At 51.7% G+C, this 18,139-nt stretch overlaps 1 pseudogene across 1 annotated transcript in view; it reads right to left on the bottom strand.

Annotated features, from left to right (window-relative positions):
* Nucleotides 1–5,172: 5,172 nt before the first annotated feature.
* The window catches only part of LOC145340046 (pyruvate carboxylase, mitochondrial-like), a 25,557-nt pseudogene continuing 12,590 nt past the window's right edge, over nt 5,173–18,139 (bottom strand). Inside the window, exons 3-5 of the transcript XR_013886201.1 lie at nt 15,234–15,482; nt 7,576–7,716; nt 5,173–5,621 (exon numbers count right to left, since the gene is read on the bottom strand). The product of XR_013886201.1 is annotated as a pyruvate carboxylase, mitochondrial-like (transcript). The remainder of the gene's footprint in view (nt 5,622–7,575; nt 7,717–15,233; nt 15,483–18,139) is intronic.

The following is an 18,139-nucleotide window of genomic DNA, read 5'->3' as shown; positions in this document are numbered from 1 at the left end:
TTTATTTGACCAGCACTCCAGTTGAATCTTATTTTATTTGTTGAGTAAAAGTTCCTGCTTGGTTAAATATTCAGTCATCTTAAAGTGTATTTCTGTTAGTTACCCACGAAACGTTACTCAAGAACAGTTCAAACCTCCCCACACAGATTACGAAGCCAGCGATTCCTTTTTTGGAGGGGGAGTTGGCGTTACTGTTTGAAGGTGGAACAACCTTCGCATCGTTAACAGTGACCCCCAAGCTGGGATTCAAACTTGGGTTCTTGGTTCTACGATGGTCTCCCTAGTACGAAGCCGGAGATCCCCCCCCCCGTACCTGCTAACACCACGCTGCCCCCCCGACACATTTTGTTCGACATTATTTGGGACATGTTATTCGTTCAACACCACATTGATTTTACATCGCGTTTGCACACTTGAAATAAACGCTTTCCAAAAAGTACAATTTTTGTGTGTGTGTGTGTGTCTCTTTATGTGCACTGATCAGTACTCTCCACTCACCTGTTAAAGGAACAGCGTTCCTGAAAGCTTGTGGGATGACTATCAAATAAACCGATTGGAATTTAACCTGTTGTTGTGAGACTTCTTACTGTGTTTACCCTGCTTCCCAGGTCAGGGCAGCAGGTCTTGGATCTGGGGAGAATCTTGTGGAATAACCATAACTGAGGGATCTCCGCACTTCTTGGGGTCCAAGAGTGGTTATTATGTTCCCGGGGCTCTCTCGCCCTCCCCACCTCATTCCGCAGGGGGAGATCAAATCTTCCGGTTCACAGTATCGCGTGTCGGAAACACTGAGCCCACCCCGCCTGTGCCCTCCTCCCAAAGATGTCCTGAGGCATGGTACACTGGGGACTCGCTACGACAACCGATGAATGAACATCGCTCGATAATCACCGGGCAAGACTGTTCCCTTCCTGTTGGCGAACACTTCAGCGGTCACTGGCATTCGGCCTCTGATCTTCGGGTAAGCGTTCTCCGAGGTGGCCTTCACGATACACGACAGCGCAGAGTCGCTGAGCAGAGACTGATAGCCAAGTTCCGCACACACGAGGACGGCCTCACCCGGGACCTTGGGTTCATGTCGCACTATCTGTAACCCCCGTGACTTGCCTGGGTTTGTAAAACCTCACTTACTGTACTGTCTGGAGACAATTCACATCTCTTTAATGCTTAATGCTCTCTCCACTCACATTTTCTGCACCTTTAAGACTTCATTAGCTGTAAAGATTGGCATTCTGATCAGTATTCTGTAAACCGAGCGTGTCTTTATATGTCCTGTTTGCGATCAGAACTCCCCACTCACCTGATGAAGGAACAGTGCTCCAAAAGCTAGTTGGGTTTACTATCAAATAAACCTGTTGGACTTTAACCTGGTGTTGTGAGGCTTCTTGCTGTGTTTAACCCAGTCCAACACCGGCATCTCCACATCGCTCCTCCCCCCCCAGCACACGATCATGGAATCCCTACACTGCAGAAGGAGACCATTCGGCCCATCGAGTCTGTACCAACCACAATCCCACCCTATCCCCATAACCTCACACATTTACCCTGCTAATCCTTCTGACACTAAGGGGCAATCTAGCATGGCCAATCCACCTAACCTGCACATCTTTGGACACTAAGGGGCAATTTAGCATGGCCAATCCACCTAACCCGCACATCTTTGGACACTAAGGGGCAATTTAGCATGGCCAATCCACCTAACCTACACATCTTTGGATACTAAGGGGCAATTTAGCATGGCCAATCCACCTAACCTGCACATCTTTGGACACTAAGGGACAATTTAGCATGGCTAATCCACCTAACCTGCACATCTTTGGACACTAAGGGGCAATTTAGCATGGCCAATCCACCTAACCTACACATCTTTGGACACTAAGGGGCAATTTAGCATGGCCAATCCACCTAACCTGCACATCTTTGGACACTAAGGGGCAATTTAGCATGGCCAATCCACCTAACCTACACATCTTTGGACACTAAGGGGCAATTTAGCATGGCCAATCCACCTAACCTACACATCTTTGGACACTAAGGGGCAATTTAGCATGGCCAATCCACCTAACCTACACATCTTTGGACACTAAGGGACAATTTAGCATGGCCAATCCACCTAACCTGCACATCTTTGGACACTAAGGGGCAATTTAGCATGGCCAATCCACCTAACCTGCACATGTTTGGACACTAAGGGGCAATTTAGCATGGCCAATCCACCTAACCTGCACATCTTTGGACTGTGGGAGAAAACCCACGCAGACACGGGGAGAACGTGCAAACTCTGCACAGACAGTGACCCGTATCAGAACTGAACCTGGGTCCCTGGCGCCGTGAGGCAGCACCGCTAACCCCCGTGCCTTCCTGCTGGGTATCTGAGGGTTGGGGGGGGGGGGGGGGGGATTGGGGGGCTGGGTAAGGAAGGTGTCCTACACACCAGTCTCTGAATCCCATCTCTTCCCCGCCTTGCAAACATCGCTCGGGGCGGGATTCTCCGGCCTCCCAACCCCTGCCTGTTTCCTGCCAGCGGGAGATGGTGCCTTGTTTCCCTGCGTTGAGGGGGCTCTCCAGTCCCGCCGCACCAACCCCCCCAACCCCGACAGGAAACCCGCAGAGCTGGGGGGCGTTGCGCTGCCCAATCCCGCTGGCGTGAAAAGCCGGAGAGTTCCGACTCCTGCGCTTCCCGGTTTGCGACTGGAATTCTGAGTCCAACGCCTGGCACACCTCCCGTCCCCCCCTCCACCCCTCATCAGGAAGATCATAAGATATAGGAGCCGTCTTAGGCCATTCTGCCCATCGATTCTACTCCGCCATGGCTGATATTGTTCTCATCCCCCATTCTCCTGCCCTTTCCCCTCTGATCCCCTTATTAATCGGGAACCTCTCTATCTCTGTCTCAGTGACCCCGGCCTCCTCTGTGGCAAAGACTTCCACAGATTCCCCACTCTCCGGCTGAAGAAATCCCTCCCCATCTCTGTCTTAAAGGGTCGTCCCTACGCCCTGAGGTTGTGCCCTCTCTGGTTCCAGTCTCTCCCACTGGTGGAAACACCCTCTCCGCGTCCGCTCTACCCAGGGCCTCTCCGCATTCTCGAAGGTTCGTTATATCTCCCCCCACCGCCTTCTAAACTCCATCGAGTCCACACCCAGAGTCCTCAACCCATTCCTCAACCCTGGGATCAGGACGACCAAAGACATCGAGGCAAGTGGGAGATCTTCCTCTCTTCCCAGTTCAATCTCCAGTTACCCTGACCCAGCACAAACCACCCCCAACCCCCCCACCGGCCAGAGTATATCCGCCTGCCTCCCCCCCCAACACCCCACAGAAACTCCCACCAACCCACACGTATCACCTTCTTTGGGGGACGGTTTGCAAATCGGTTGCGTTTTGTCGAGAATCCGTTTCTGTCACCTGGCGCAGGCCCCCACTTCTCACCCTCGTGCAGGATGTAGCCACTCGATGGGCCAAATTCTGTTCCTTTTTTTAATTCATTCCCTGGGACACGGGGGTCGCAGGCCGGGCCAGCATTTATTGCCCATCCCTAGTTGCCCCTTGGAGGGGCAGTTGAGAGTCACCCACATTGCTTTGGAGTCACATGTAGGCCAGACCGGGGTAAGGACGGCAGATTTCCTTCCCTAAAGGGGAACCGGATGGGTTTTTCCCACAATGGGCCATCAGGAGATTCTTAATCCCGGATATTTTTTATTGAATTCAAATTCCACCATCTGCCGTGGTGGGATTCGAACCCGGGTCCCCCAGAACATTAATAGTTTCGGGATTAATCTAGTGATAATACCACGAGGCCATCGCTTCCTGTATTTTGTGGATGTTGGGAAGAGATCGGGCACAAGGGGGGGGTACACACAAAGCAACGTGAGTGTGGGGGTTGAGGGGGCTGGTGGTGAGGGGGAAACGAACGCTGAAAACATTAACATGCAGAGGGATCTGGGCGTTCAAGTCCATAGTTCCCTAAAACTGGCCACACAAGTGGCCAAGGTAATTCAGAAGGCAGATGGCGCTCTTGCCTTCATCGGCCGGGGCACTGAGTACAGGAGTTGGGAGTTCTTGTTGCAGTTGTATAAAACCTTAGTTAGGCCGCATTTGGAGTATCGTGTGCAGTTCTGGTCACCACACTACCAGAGAGATGTGGAAGCTTTGGAGAGAGAAGGTTCACCAGGATGTTGCCCTGGTCTCGAAGGTGTTGGCGATGAGGAGAGGTCGGATAGACTGGGATTGTTTTCACTGGAGACTGAGTTGGGGGGGGGAGACCCTGATAGAGGGTCTACAGAATGATGAGAGGCGGGTGGATAGTCCGAGGCTTTTTCCCCCAGGGTGGAAGGGTCAATTTCACGGGGGGGCACGGGTTCAAGGTGAGAGGGAAGTTTAAGGGAGATGTGCAGGGGGGATGTTTCTCACGCAGAGAGGGGTGGGTGCCTGGAACGCGCTGCGAGAGGGAGGTGGTGGAAGCAGGAACGTTTAAGAGGCATCTGGATGGGGATATGAATAGGGAGGGAATCGAGGGGTAGGGACTGAGTAAGGGCAGAAGGGTTTAGTTTAGTTGGGGCATCATGATCGGCACGGGCTTGGAGGGCTGAACGGCCTGTTCCTCTGCTGGAGTTTGTTCTTTATCATTTTCAGTTGCAGAGAAGGCTGAGACCCCACACTTGCTAAGTCGGTACAGAATGGATTGGGACATGTTCGTCCTCGCGAATGGCACGGGGCGTAACGTAGCGAAACCTGAGTGTGAGTGTGTTTAATGCTGACCTTCACTCCGAGGTTTGAGAGTCTAATCAATGCTTTTATATATATATATTTATAAATCAATACACATTTTCTTTAATACTTCCGTAGCTGGCTGTGGCCCGCCCCGAAACCCTTCCGCAACTTGCCGGATCCGGAACGCCACACCTCCCGGAAGTCTCCAACGCCTCCGTCATCTGGTAGGCGAGCGGCGCGCAATAATTTCCTATGTCCGTCTCCTCCACCCCCCACCCCCCCCGCAACACCACACCCACTACCCTCTGTGCGAGACCTGTACAAAAACCACATTTGGGGTAACGGGATGCGTGTCCCATGTGGATTGGGTTTGGGTGATGATATTTGGGGGGGGGGGGGGGGGGGGCGGTTGTTGGAGGGGGGGGGGGTGGTGGGTGGAAGGGAGGTGGGGCGGGGGAGTTGGCGGAAAGGGAGAGGGGGTGGAGGAGGGGGCAAGAGAGATTGCCACTGAAGAATCGATGAGTTAGTCTTTGTAGAGTAAGAGTCCCAAATTCCTGTCCCGCCATGGACAACGGTGGGGAGTTGTTGGTTTTGGGGTGGGGTCTTGCTCGCGGGGGACAGTCCCTCCCCAGGCGGCGGCTAGCGAGGAGGCGCCGAGGCCTCACTCGATCTCCAGGATGAGATCGTCGCCCTCCAAGTGCATGTCGCGGGTGACGTAGATCTTCTTGATGGTGCCGGATATCGGAGAGTTGACCACGGTCTCCATCTTCATGGCACTCAGCACGCACAGCTGCTTCCCCTTCTCAATCCGCCCACCCTCCTTCACCTTGATGTCGACCACCTTCCCGGGCATGGGGGCGCCAATCTGCCCCTTCACGTCCTTCAGCGCCTTGGGGTGGAAGTGCATCTCCTGTCATGGGGGGGGGGGTGGTCGGGGATGGAGAGAGAAAGAGACACACAAGAAGAAGGGGAGAGAGTTAAAGTGAATTGGCTAAATTGCCCCTTAATGCCCCCAGAAGTATAAGTTAGGTGGATTGGCCATGCTAAATTGTCCCTTAGTGTCCAAAGATGTGTAGGTTAGGTGGATTGGCCATGCTAAATTGTCCCTTAGTGTCCAAAGATGTGTAGGTTAGGTGGATTGGCCATGCTAAATTGTCCCTTAGTGTCCAAAGATGTGTAGGTTAGGGTGGATTGGCCATGCTAAATTGCCCCTTAGTGTCCAAAGATGTGTGGGTTAGGTGGATTGGCCATGCTAAATTGCCCCTTAGTGTCCAAAGATGTGCAGGTTAGGTGGATTGGCCATGCTAAATTGTCCCTTAGTGTCCAAAGATGTGTAGGTTAGGGTGGATTGGCCATGCTAAATTGCCCCTTAGTGTCCAAAGATGTGTGGGTTAGGTGGATTGGCCATGCTAAATTGCCCCTTAGTGTCCAAAGATGTGTAGGTTAGGTGGATTGGCCATGCTAAATTGTCCCTTAGTGTCCAAAGATGTGTAGGTTAGGGTGGATTGGCCATGCTAAATTGTCCCTTAGTGTCCAAAGATGTGTGGGTTAGGTGGATTGGCCATGCTAAATTGCCCCTTAGTGTCCAAAGATGTGTAGGTTAGGTGGATTGGCCATGCTAAATTGTCCCTTAGTGTCCAAAGATGTGTAGGTTAGGTGGATTGGCCATGCTAAATTGTCCCTTAGTGTCCAAAGATGTGTAGGTTAGGTGGATTGGCCGTGCTAAATTGCCCCTTAATGTCCAAAGATGTGCAGGTTAGGGGGATTGGCCATGCTAAATTGCCCCTTAGTGTCCAAAGATGTGTAGGTTAGGTGGATTGGCCGTGCTAAATTGCCCCTTAATGTCCAAAGATGTGCAGGTTAGGTGGATTGGCCATGCTAAATTGTCCCTTAGTGTCCAAAGATGTGTAGGTTAGGTGGATTGGCCATGCTAAATTGTCCCTTAGTGTCCAAAGATGTGTAGGTTAGGGTGGATTGGCCATGCTAAATTGCCCCTTAGTGTCCAAAGATGTGTAGGTTAGGTGGATTGGCCATGCTAAATTGTCCCTTAGTGTCCAAAGATGTGCAGGTTAGGTGGATTGGCCATGCTAAATTGTCCCTTAGTGTCCAAAGATGTGTAGGTTAGGTGGATTGGCCGTGCTAAATTGCCCCTTAACGTCCAAAGATGTGCAGGTTAGGGGGATTGGCCATGCTAAATTGCCCCTTAATGTCCAAAGATGTGCAGGTTAGGTGGATTGGCCATGCTAAATTGCCCCTTAATGTCCAAAGATGTGCAGGTTAGGTGGATTGGCCATGCTAAATTGTCCCTTAGTGTCCAAAGATGTGCGGGTTAGTTGGGGTTACAGGGCCAGAGGGGAGGGCCTGTTTGAGATGTTCTTTCGGAGAGTCCTTCGCTGTTGGCGTCCTGTGGGTCTATGCTTATGGACAGGCTGCATGTGGGCAAAGTGTGTCTGAGAGAGAGAGAGAGGGAACTGCGCAGAGTTGCCACTTGCACGCCTGGGCACTAGGTGGCAGTGCTGCACCATCCGAGCGCTGTGGGGTGTACCCTCTGTGCACAGGGGGGGGTACAGCGGGGCAGGCTTTACCCACTCTCTCGGGGGGGGGGGGGGGGGGTGTTGTCTGCTTTATTCCCCAGGCTCCGTCAGCTCAGCCTCGCGCCCTTTGACCTTCGCTCTTTGTGGGATCTTGCTGTGTAAGCTAACACTGAAACCTCTAACCAAGGTGCTCCTCGCCGTTCCTGGACCTCTGCTCCCTCCACACCGCAGGCAGATCAATCCAGGAACAGCAGGAGGCCGTTCTGCCCATCTAACCCATGCCACTATCAGCTTGTTTCCCCCCTCTCCCCCTACCCCACCACCCCTCACCTTCATGGCCTGGGTGTCCTTGACCAGGACGGAACGCAGCTGCCCGTTCATCTCGAAGAAGACTTCCCGCTGTCCCGCGATGTTCAGGTCTCCCAGTGCCAGGGCTTTAATGTGGAGTGTCTTCCCCCGTTCCAGTTCCACCTGCACCAGGGGGGAAAGAACAGGTCAAAACCTGCCCAGTACAACCCCGCTCGCTACAGCTACGACAGGCCTGGTCTAACCCAACTCTCCGTCCCTAACTCCCACCGGCCCGCTCTCATTCCTTTTCACGTTTCTGTCTGTCTGTCTCTCTATCTATCTATCTATCACTCTCACTTTCTCTATTTCTCACTTTTTCTATTTCTATATCTCTCCTATTTTTCTATCTATCTATCTCATTATACTATCTATCTGTCTTGTCTGTCAGTCTGTCTATCCATCTATCTCACTCTTGCTCTCTCTCTTTCCTTATCTCTCTATCCATCTCTCTTGCTCTCTCCCTCTCTCTTTCCCTATCTATCTATTGTTCACGCTATCTATCTCTCTATCCATCTCTCTATGTATCTCTCTATCCATCTCTCTATCTATCTCTCTATCCATCTCTCTGTGTATCTCTCTATCTATCTCTCTATGTATCTCTCTATCCATCTCTCTATCTATCTCTCTATCCATCCCTCTATCTATCTCTCTATCCATCTCTCTCCCTCTCACTTTCCCTATCTGTTTATCTCTCTATCTATCTCTCTATCCTCTCTCTCCCTCTCACTTTCCCTATCTATCTATCTCTCTATTTGTCTCTCTATCTGTCTCTCTCTCTCTCTTTCCCTATCTGTCTATCTATCTGTCTTGCTATCCATCTCTCTATCTATCGATCTCTCAATCCATCTCTTTCCCTCTCTTTCCTTATCTGTTAACCTCTCTATCTATCTCTCTATCCATCTCTCTCCCTCTTTCCCTATTTAATAGAACATAGAACATAGAACATTACAGCGCAGAACAGGCCCTTCGGCCCACGATGTTGCGCCGACCAGTTACAAAAACAATGACCCACTAGCCTATACCAATCCCTTTTCGTCCATAAACCTATCCAGAGATCTCTTAAACGCCCCCAAACTAGACGCATTTACAACTGCAGCAGGCTATCTATCTCTCTATCCGTCTCTCTATCGATCTATCTATATCTCTATCGATCAATCTATCTATCTATCTCTCGATCTATCTCCCTCACTCTTTCCCTGTCTATCTCTCTATCCTCTCTCTCCCTCTCACGTTCCCTGTCTTTCTATCTCTCTATTTGTCTCTCTATCTGTCTCTCTCTCCCTCTCTCTTTCCTTATCTATCTATCTCTCTATTTAACTCTCCACGCGCCTCTCTCCCTCTCTCCCTTTCCCTATCTGCCTATCTATCTCTCTGTCCGTCTCTCTATTCATCTCTCTATCTATCTATCGATCTATCTATATCTCTATCGATCTATCTCTCTATCCATCGCTCTCCCTCTCTCTCCCCCCCCCCTTTCCCTATCTGTCTACCTATCCATCTATCTCCCGCTCCATCCATCCCTCTCCCTCCATCTATCGATAATCTCACATTCAATCTCTATATGTCCAAAGATGTGCAGGTTAGGTGGATTGGCCATGCTAAATTAATGGTGGTGTCAGGGAGATTGGCAGGATAAATACATGGGGTTATGGAGATAGGGCCTGGGTGGGATTGTGGTCAGTGCCTCATTCTGCGCTGTAAGGATTCTATGAAGTAGGCTTACATTAACACTGCAATGCAGTTACTGTGAAAATCCCCCCAGTCGCCACACTCCTGTGCCTGTTTGGGTTACACTGAGGGAGAATTTCGCACCTAACCTGCACGTCTTTCAGACTGTGGGAGGAAACCCACGCAGACATGGGGAGAATGTGCAAGCTCACACAGACAGTGACCCGAGCCGGGAATCGAACCCGGGTCCCTGGCACTGTGAGGCAGCAGTGCTAACCCACTGTGGGACTTGTTTGCCATTCCTTGCAGTGACATTGATTTGGTGGTTCTGTGTTGGATGGGATTGTGAGAGCTTTACTGCAGAACTGTTAGATTGTAATGAGCTGTTCCCAGCTCCGAGCAGGCAGGTCTGGTATTGGAAATCATTCTCTGGCTGTCTGGAGATTGGTTACTGCATTATCAATAAAACACTTCCACTTCAATCAACATTCTCAAGACACATCTCCCCGCAGGACAGGGTGGGTGACACAGAGCTTTACTCTGTATCTAACCCTGTGTGTACCTGTCCTGGGAGTGTTTGATGGGGGGGACAGTGTAGAGGGAGCTTTACTCTGTATCTAACCCCGTGCTGTACCTGTCCTGGGAGTGTTTGATGGGGGACAGTGTAGAGGGAGCTTTACTCTGTATCTAACCCCGTGCTGTACCTGCCCTGGGAGTGTTTGATGGGGGGGACAGTGTAGAGGGAGCTTTACTCTGTATCTAACCCCGTGCTGTACCTGTCCTGGGAGTGTTTGATGGGGGGACATTGTTGAGGGAGCTTTACTCTGTATCTAACCCCGTGCTGTACCTGTCCTGGGAGTGTTTGATGGGGGACAGTGTAGAGGGAGCTTTACTCTGTATCTAACCCTGTGTGTACCTGTCCTGGGAGTGTTTGATGGGGGGGACAGTGTAGAGGGAGCTTTACTCTGTATCTAACCCCGTGCTGTACCTGTCCTGGGAGTGTTTGATGGGGGACAGTGTAGAGGGAGCTTTACTCTGTATCTAACCCCGTGCTGTACCTGCCCTGGGAGTGTTTGATGGGGGGGACAGTGTAGAGGGAGCTTTACTCTGTATCTAACCCCGTGCTGTACCTGTCCTGGGAGTGTTTGATGGGGGGACATTGTTGAGGGAGCTTTACTCTGTATCTAACCCCGTGCTGTACCTGTCCTGGGAGTGTTTGATGGGGGACAGTGTAGAGGGAGCTTTACTCTGTATCTAACCCCGTGCTGTGCCAGTCCTGGGAGTGTTGATGGTGGGGACAGTGTAGAGGGAGCTTTACTCTGTATCTAACCCCGTGCTGTACCTGTCCTGGGAGTGTTTGATGGGGGGACAGTGTAGAGGGAGCTTTACTCTGTATCTAACCCCATGCTGTACCTGTCCTGGGAGTGTTTGATGGGGGGACAGTGTAGAGGGAGCTTTACTCTGTATCTAACCCCGTGCTGTCCCTGTCCTGGGAGTGTTTGATGGGGGAACAGTGTAGAGGGAGCTTTACTCTGTATCTAACCCCGTGCTGTACCTGTCCTGGGAGTGTTTGATGGGGGGACAGTGTAGAGGGAGCTTTACTCTGTATCTAACCCCGTGCTGTACCTGTCCTGGGAGTGTTTGATGGGGGGACAGTGTAGAGGGAGCTGTACTCTGTATCTAACCCCGTGCTGTACCTGTCCTGGGAGTGTTTGATGGGGGACAGTGTAGAGGGAGCTTTACTCTGTATCTAACCCCGTGCTGTACCTGTCCTGGGAGTGTTTGATGGGGGGGACAGTGTAGAGGGAGCTTTACTCTGTATCTAACCCCGTGCTGTACCTGTCCTGGGAGTGTTTGATGGGGGGGACAGTGTAGAGGGAGCTTTACTCTGTATCTAACCCCGTGCTGTACCTGTCCTGGGAGTGTTTGATGGGGGGGACAGTGTAGAGGGAGCTTTACTCTGTATCTAACCCCGTGCTGTACCTGTCCTGGGAGTGTTTGATGGGGGGACAGTGTAGAGGGAGCTTTACTCTGTATCTAACCCCGTGCTGTACCTGTCCTGGGAGTGTTTGATGGGGGGACAGTGTAGAGGGAGCTTTACTCTGTATCTAACCCCGTGCTGTACCTGTCCTGGGAGTGTTTGATGGGGGGACAGTGTAGAGGGAGCTTTACTCTGTATCTAACCCCATGCTGTACCTGTCCTGGGAGTGTTTGATGGGGGGACAGTGTAGAGGGAGCTTTACTCTGTATCTAACCCCATGCTGTACCTGTCCTGGGAGTGTTTGATGGGGGAACAGTGTAGAGGGAGCTTTACTCTGTATCTAACCCCGTGCTGTACCTGTCCTGGGAGTGTTTGATGGGGGGGACAGTGTAGAGGGAGCTTTACTCTGTATCTAACCCCGTGCTGTCCCTGTCCTGGGAGTGTTTGATGGGGGAACAGTGTAGAGGGAGCTTTACTCTGTATCTAACCCCGTGCTGTACCTGTCCTGGGAGTGTTTGATGGGGGGGACAGTGTAGAGGGAGCTTTACTCTGTATCTAACCCCGTGCTGTCCCTGTCCTGGGAGTGTTTGATGGGGGGAACAGTGTAGAGGGAGCTTTACTCTGTCTCTAACCCCGTGCTGTGGGTAGGGAGGGGAAGTGGGATGGAGGAGCCGGGTGCTGTGATGAGGGATTCAGGATTGATGTTCTTCTGGGAGCTGAATAGGAACTAAGTGTTAAGTAAGACAGTAATGGATGCAATTTGTGAAATAGAATATTCATGAGGCACTGATTATGGCTGTTTTGTTTGATTTCATTAACAAAAATACTCTGGCACAGTAATAGATGCCAGTTAGCTTGAGTGATATGTTCATTTAGAAAGTGCTTTCTTGCCGTGAAACATTTCGGGAAGAGTTCTTCCCTTCGCCGCCCTCCAGACTGGATTTTAAAATTCTCTCCTGGGCGTCGCTGATCCAGGCCCAGGCCAGGCCCAAACTGCCCCCCCGCCTTGAACTGAGTGTCTCGCCCGCCCCATTTCAGAGGGAGGGCGGAGTTGAGAGGCGTCTCTGGAGACACAGTTTGGGGGCCGGGGAGAGGTTGGCAGGGGGTGGAAGGGGCTCCAGCCCCAGGGCTGGGGGGGGGTCACTAGAGACCAGCAGAGTGGAGGCCCAGGCTCCCAGGGTGTTTCCCTGGTCTCTGGGTGTTTTCCGAGTGGAGGCCTGCACATCTTTGGACACTAAGGGGCAATTTAGCATGGCCAATCCCCCTAACCTGCACATCTTTGGACACTAAGGGACAATTTAGCATGGCCAATCCACCTAACCTGCACATCTTTGGACACTAAGGGGCAATTTAGCATGGCCAATCCCCCTAACCTGCACATCTTTGGACACTAAGGGACAATTTAGCATGGCCAATCCACCTAACCTGCACATCTTTGGATACTAAGGGACAATTTAGCATGGCCAATCCACCTAACCTGCACATCTTTGGATACTAAGGGACAATTTAGCATGGCCAATCCACCTAACCTACACATCTTTGGACACTAAGGGGCAATTTAGCATGGCCAATCCACCTAACCTGCACATCTTTGGACACTAAGGGGCAATTTAGCATGGCCAATCCACCTAACCCGCACATCTTTGGACATTAAGGGATAATTTAGCATGGCAAATCCACCTAACCCGCACATCTTTGCATACTAAGGGGCAATTTAGCATGGCCAATCTACCTAACCTGCACATCTTTGGACACTGAGGGGCAATTTAGCATGGCAAATCCTCCTAACCTGCACATCTTTGGACACTAAGGGGCAATTTAGCATGGCCAATCCACCTAACCTGCACATCTTTGGACACTAAGGGGCAATTTAGCATGGCCAATCCACCTAACCTACACATCTTTGGATACTAAGGGGTAATTTAGCATGGCCAATCCACCTAACCTGCACATCTTTGGACACTAAGGGGCAATTTAGCATGGCCAATCCACCTAACCTGCACATCTTTGGACACTAAGGGGCAATTTAGCATGGCCAATCCACCTAACCTACACATCTTTGGACACTAAGGGGCATTTAGTACGGCAAATCCACCTAACCTGCACATCTTTGGATACTAAGGGGTAATTTAGCATGGCTAATCCACCTAACCTACACTGTGGACTGTGGGGGGAAACCGGAGCACCCGGAGGAAACCCACGCAGACACGAGGAGAACGCGCAGACTCCACACAGACAGTGACCCGAGTCCGGGAATCGAACCCGGTTCCCCTGGCGCTGTGAGGCAGCAGTGCTAACCCCACTGTGCCACCTCAGGGTTACACCCTGTTACTTGTGAACAGTTTAGGTACATACGGGTGAAAGAAACAAGCGCGCGAGGGTGCGGAGGCCTGCGTGTTTGTGTCGAGTGACAGAGCAACAGAGAGGGAACGCCATCCGTCTCGGCAACGGGACTGAGAGGGGATTGTCATCCCCGGGGGGCCTGTCGCTCAGGACCAGGTACCGAGCCACCCGGAGAGAGGTCACCGGGTGAACTGAACTCTGGAATCAGATCGTGAGACCCTGGACGTGACCCCTTTTGTCGGGATCCCCTGCCTCCCCCCCCACTCTCCGTGGGGGAACAGCGGTTGTGAGACAAGCCAAGGTGCAGTGATCTGTCTCCTGGTGTGAGGCATCTACCCACCCCCCCCACCTCACTCCTCCCCAGATCAGTGGGGGCTCCCCTTCCCATTTTTCCACCCCCTTCTTGATTTCCCCTGGCAACAGGGCAGTAGAATTCCAGCAACTTTGCCCTGTGGTACCCAGACCCCCCCCCCCGCCCTCCACCCCCCCCCACGCCCCACCGTAACTTCCTTCCCCCCTCTCCCTGTTGTTTTTATTCCGACGGGCGATTCCTTACAAGCGAACCTTCCAAATCCATCACTTACTCTCGTTCTGCGCTCGTAAAACTTTATTCTCGTTCTTTTACACTCTTTAGTTCAATTTCTCCGTCACTACATTCTGCGCTCCCTCCTTTCCTTCTCTATGAACGGTATGCTTTGTCTGTATAGCGCGCAAGAAACAATACTTTTCACTGTATCCCGAGACACGTGACAATAATAAATCAAATCAAATATTAAGCTGATCTTTCTCTACACCCTCGCTGTGACTGTAACACTACATTCTGCACCCTCTCCTTTCCTTCTCTATGAATGGTATGCTTTGTCTGTATAGTGCACAAGAAACAAAACTTTTCACTGTATCTCGATACATGTGACAATAATAAATCAAATCCCCTCGTGGGGGAGAATGTGGGACTCGCTCCCACGGGGAGTGGGGGAGAATGTGGGACTCACTCCCACGGGGAGTGGGGGAGAATGTGGGACTCGCTCCCACGGGGGGAGTGGGGGAGAATGTGGGACTCGCTCCCACGGGGGGAGTGGGGAGAATGTGGGACTCACTCCCACGGGGGGAGTGGGGGAGAATGTGGGACTCACTCCCACGGGGGGGGAGTGGGGGAGAATGTGGGACTCACTCCCACGGGCAGTGGGGGAGAATGTGGGACTCACTCCCACGGGGGGGGAGTGGGGGAGAATGTGGGACTCGCTCCCACGGGGGGGGAGTGGGGGAGAATGTGGGACTCGCTCCCACGGGGAGTGGGGGAGAATGTGGGACTCGCTCCCACGGGGGGAGTGGGGGAGAATGTGGGACTCGCTCCCACGGGGAGTGGGGGAGAATGTGGGACTCACTCCCACGGGGAGTGGGGGAGAATGTGGGACTCACTCCCACGGGGGGGGTGGGGGAGAATGTGGGACTCGCTCCCGCGGGGGGAGTGGGGGAGAATGTGGGACTCACTCCCACGGGGGGGGAGTGGGGGAGAATGTGGGACTCGCTCCTACGGGGGGAGTGGGGGAGAATGTGGGACTCGCTTGTTTGGGCGATTTGGGGCTAGTCTTGCCCCGATGGGCCGAGTGGTCAGGTTCCGCGCTCTGACGGGGGGCAGGGGCCTCACCTGGAAGACCTCAGCGATCTTGGGTCCCTCGAGGAAGAGGCGAGTGTTGAGGCACTCGACGGGTCCGAACTGGTTGATGAAATCCTTGAACTCATCGAAGACTTTGGGGTACATGGCGGACGACATGACATCCTCGGTGGTGATCTCGTCCTCGTGCCGCGCCTGTAGGTCTTTCTCTAGGTTCTCGAAGTTGAGCGGCGTCAGGGAGGCTCCGGGGCGACCCTCGATACGGGGTAGGTCCTTCAGCACCTGCGGGCAAAGACCACAGCCTTGGGCAGAGAGAGAGAGATGGCAGCTGGAGTTGAACCCGCACAGTCGCGGGGTCACCCACGTCAAAAGGGCCAGTGGCACGCGTTCCAACGAAGGCCGAACTAGCCGCCGGGGTGGCACAGCGGGTTGGCGCCGCTGCCTCACAGCGCCGGGGGGACATGGGTTCGATTCCCGGCCTTGGGTCACTGTGAAGACTCTGCCCCTGTCTGCGTGGGTTTCCTCCGGGTGCTCCGGTTTCCTCCCACACTCCAAAGATGTGCAGGTGGATTGGCCATGCTAAATTGCCCCTTAGTGTCCAAAGATGACAAATTAGGTGGATTGGCCATGCTAAATTGCCCCTTAGTGTCCAAAGATGACAAATTAGGTGGATTGGCCATGCTAAATTGCCCCTTAGTGTCCAAAGATGACAAATTAGGTGGATTGGCCATGCTAAATTGCCCCTTAGTGCCCAAAGATGACAAATTAGGTGGATTGGCCATGCTAAATTGCCCCTTAGTGTCCAAAGATGACAAATTAGGTGGATTGGCCATGCTAAATTGCCCCTTAGTGCCCAAAGATGACAAATTAGGTGGATTGGCCACGCTAAATTGCCCCTTAGTGTCCAAAGATGACAAATTAGGTGGATTGGCCATGCTAAATTGCCCCTTAGTGTCCAAAGATGTGCAGGTTAGGTGGATTAATAGAACATAGAACATAGAACATTACAGCGCAGAATAGGCCCTTCGGCCCACGATGTTGCGCCGACCAGATGTTTTTAAAAAAAAACAATGACCCACTAATCTAAACCAATCCCTTTTCGTCCATAAACCTATCCACGGATCTCTTAAACGCCCCCAAACTAGGCGCATTTACAACTGCAGCAGGCAGGGCATTCCAATCCCTCACCACCCTCTGGGTAAAGAACCTACCCCTGACATCCGTCCTATAACTACCCCCCCTTAATTTAAAGCCATGCCCCCTCGTGCTAGCTTTCTCCATCCGAGGTAAAAGGCTATCACTGTCCACCCTATCTAAACCTCTAATCATCTTATATGTTTCAATAAGATCCCCTCTTAGCCGCCTTCTTTCCAACGAAAACAACCCCAAATCCCTCAGCCTCTCCTCATAGGACCTCCCCTCCATACCAGGCAACATCCTGGTAAACCTCCTCTGCACCCTCTCCAAAGCCTCCACATCCTTCCTGTAATGTGGGGACCAGAACTGCACACAGTACTCCAAGTGCGGCCGCACCAGAGTTGTGTACAGTTGCAACATGACGCTGCGACTCCTAAATTCAATCCCCCTACCAATAAACGCCAAGACACCGTACGCCTTCTTAACAACCTTATCTACTTGATTCCCAACCTTCAGGGATCTATGTACACATACACCTAGATCCCTCTGCTCATCCACACTATTCAAAGTCCTCCCGTTAGCCCTATACTCGACACATCTGTTATTCCTACCGAAATGGATTACCTCACACTTCTCCACATTAAATTCCATCCGCCACCTCTCGGCCCAGCTCTGCAACCTGTCCAAGTCACCCTGCAAACTTCGACACCCTTCCTCACAATCTACCACACCTCCGACTTTGGTGTCATCAGCAAATTTACTAATCCACCCAACTATACCCTCATCCAGATCATTAATAAAAATTACAAACAGCAGTGGCCCCAAAACAGATCCCTGAGGCACACCACTCGTAACTGTACTCCATGATGAATATTTACCATCAACCACCACCCTCTGTCTCCTATCCGCTAGCCAATTCCTGATCCAATTCCCTAGATCACCCCCAATCCCATACATCTGCATTTTCTGCAGAAGCCTTCCATGGTGAACCTTATCAAACGCCTTACTAAAATCCATATATACCACGTCCACTGCCTTACCCCCATCCACCTCTTTGGTCACTTTCTCAAAGATCTCAATAAGGTTAGTAAGGCACGACCTACCCTCCACAAAACCATGCTGACTATCTCCAATCAATTCATTACTCTCCAAATAACTATAAATCCTATCCCTAATAATTCTTTCTAAAACCTTGCCCACAACAGAAGTGAGACTCACCGGTCTATAATTCCCGGGGAAGTCTCTGTTCCCCTTCTTAAACAATGGGACAACATTCGCTATCCTCCAATCTTCCGGTACTACACCAGAGACCAACGATGACCTGAAGATCAGATAGTAGTCATGATGTGGGTATGCCGGCGTTGGACTGGCGTAAACACAGTAAAAAGTCTGACAACACCAGGTTTTAGTCCAACCTATTTATTTGATAATATTCTCACTAGCTTTCGAGGGGACAGCCTCTTCGTCAGGTGAATGGAGAGTTCTGGCCTCAGACAGAGCATATAAAGCACAGACAGTTTAGAGATTACTGATTAAAATGCGAATCCTTACACCTAACCTGCTGTTCAAGACCTGAAGTGGCTGACAATGTGAGTGGTAGGAGCACTGATCACAGTTTAAAGAGATGTGTATTGTCTCCAGACAGTACAGTAAGTGAGGGTTTGTAAACCCAGGCAAGTCACGGGGGTTACAGATAGTGCGACATGAACCCAAGATCCCGGTTGAGGCCGTCCTCATGTGTGTGGAACTTGGCTATCAGTCTCTGCTCAGCAACTCTGCGCTGTCGTGTGTTGTGAAGGCCG

This window comes from Carcharhinus amblyrhynchos, unplaced genomic scaffold (assembly GCF_965287045.1).
Source record: "Carcharhinus amblyrhynchos unplaced genomic scaffold, sCarAmb.v2.hapA scaffold_740, whole genome shotgun sequence".
NCBI lineage: Eukaryota > Metazoa > Chordata > Chondrichthyes > Carcharhiniformes > Carcharhinidae > Carcharhinus > Carcharhinus amblyrhynchos.
Note: the sequence above shows the minus strand (reverse complement) of the source record. Positions and strands in the feature narration are given on the sequence as shown.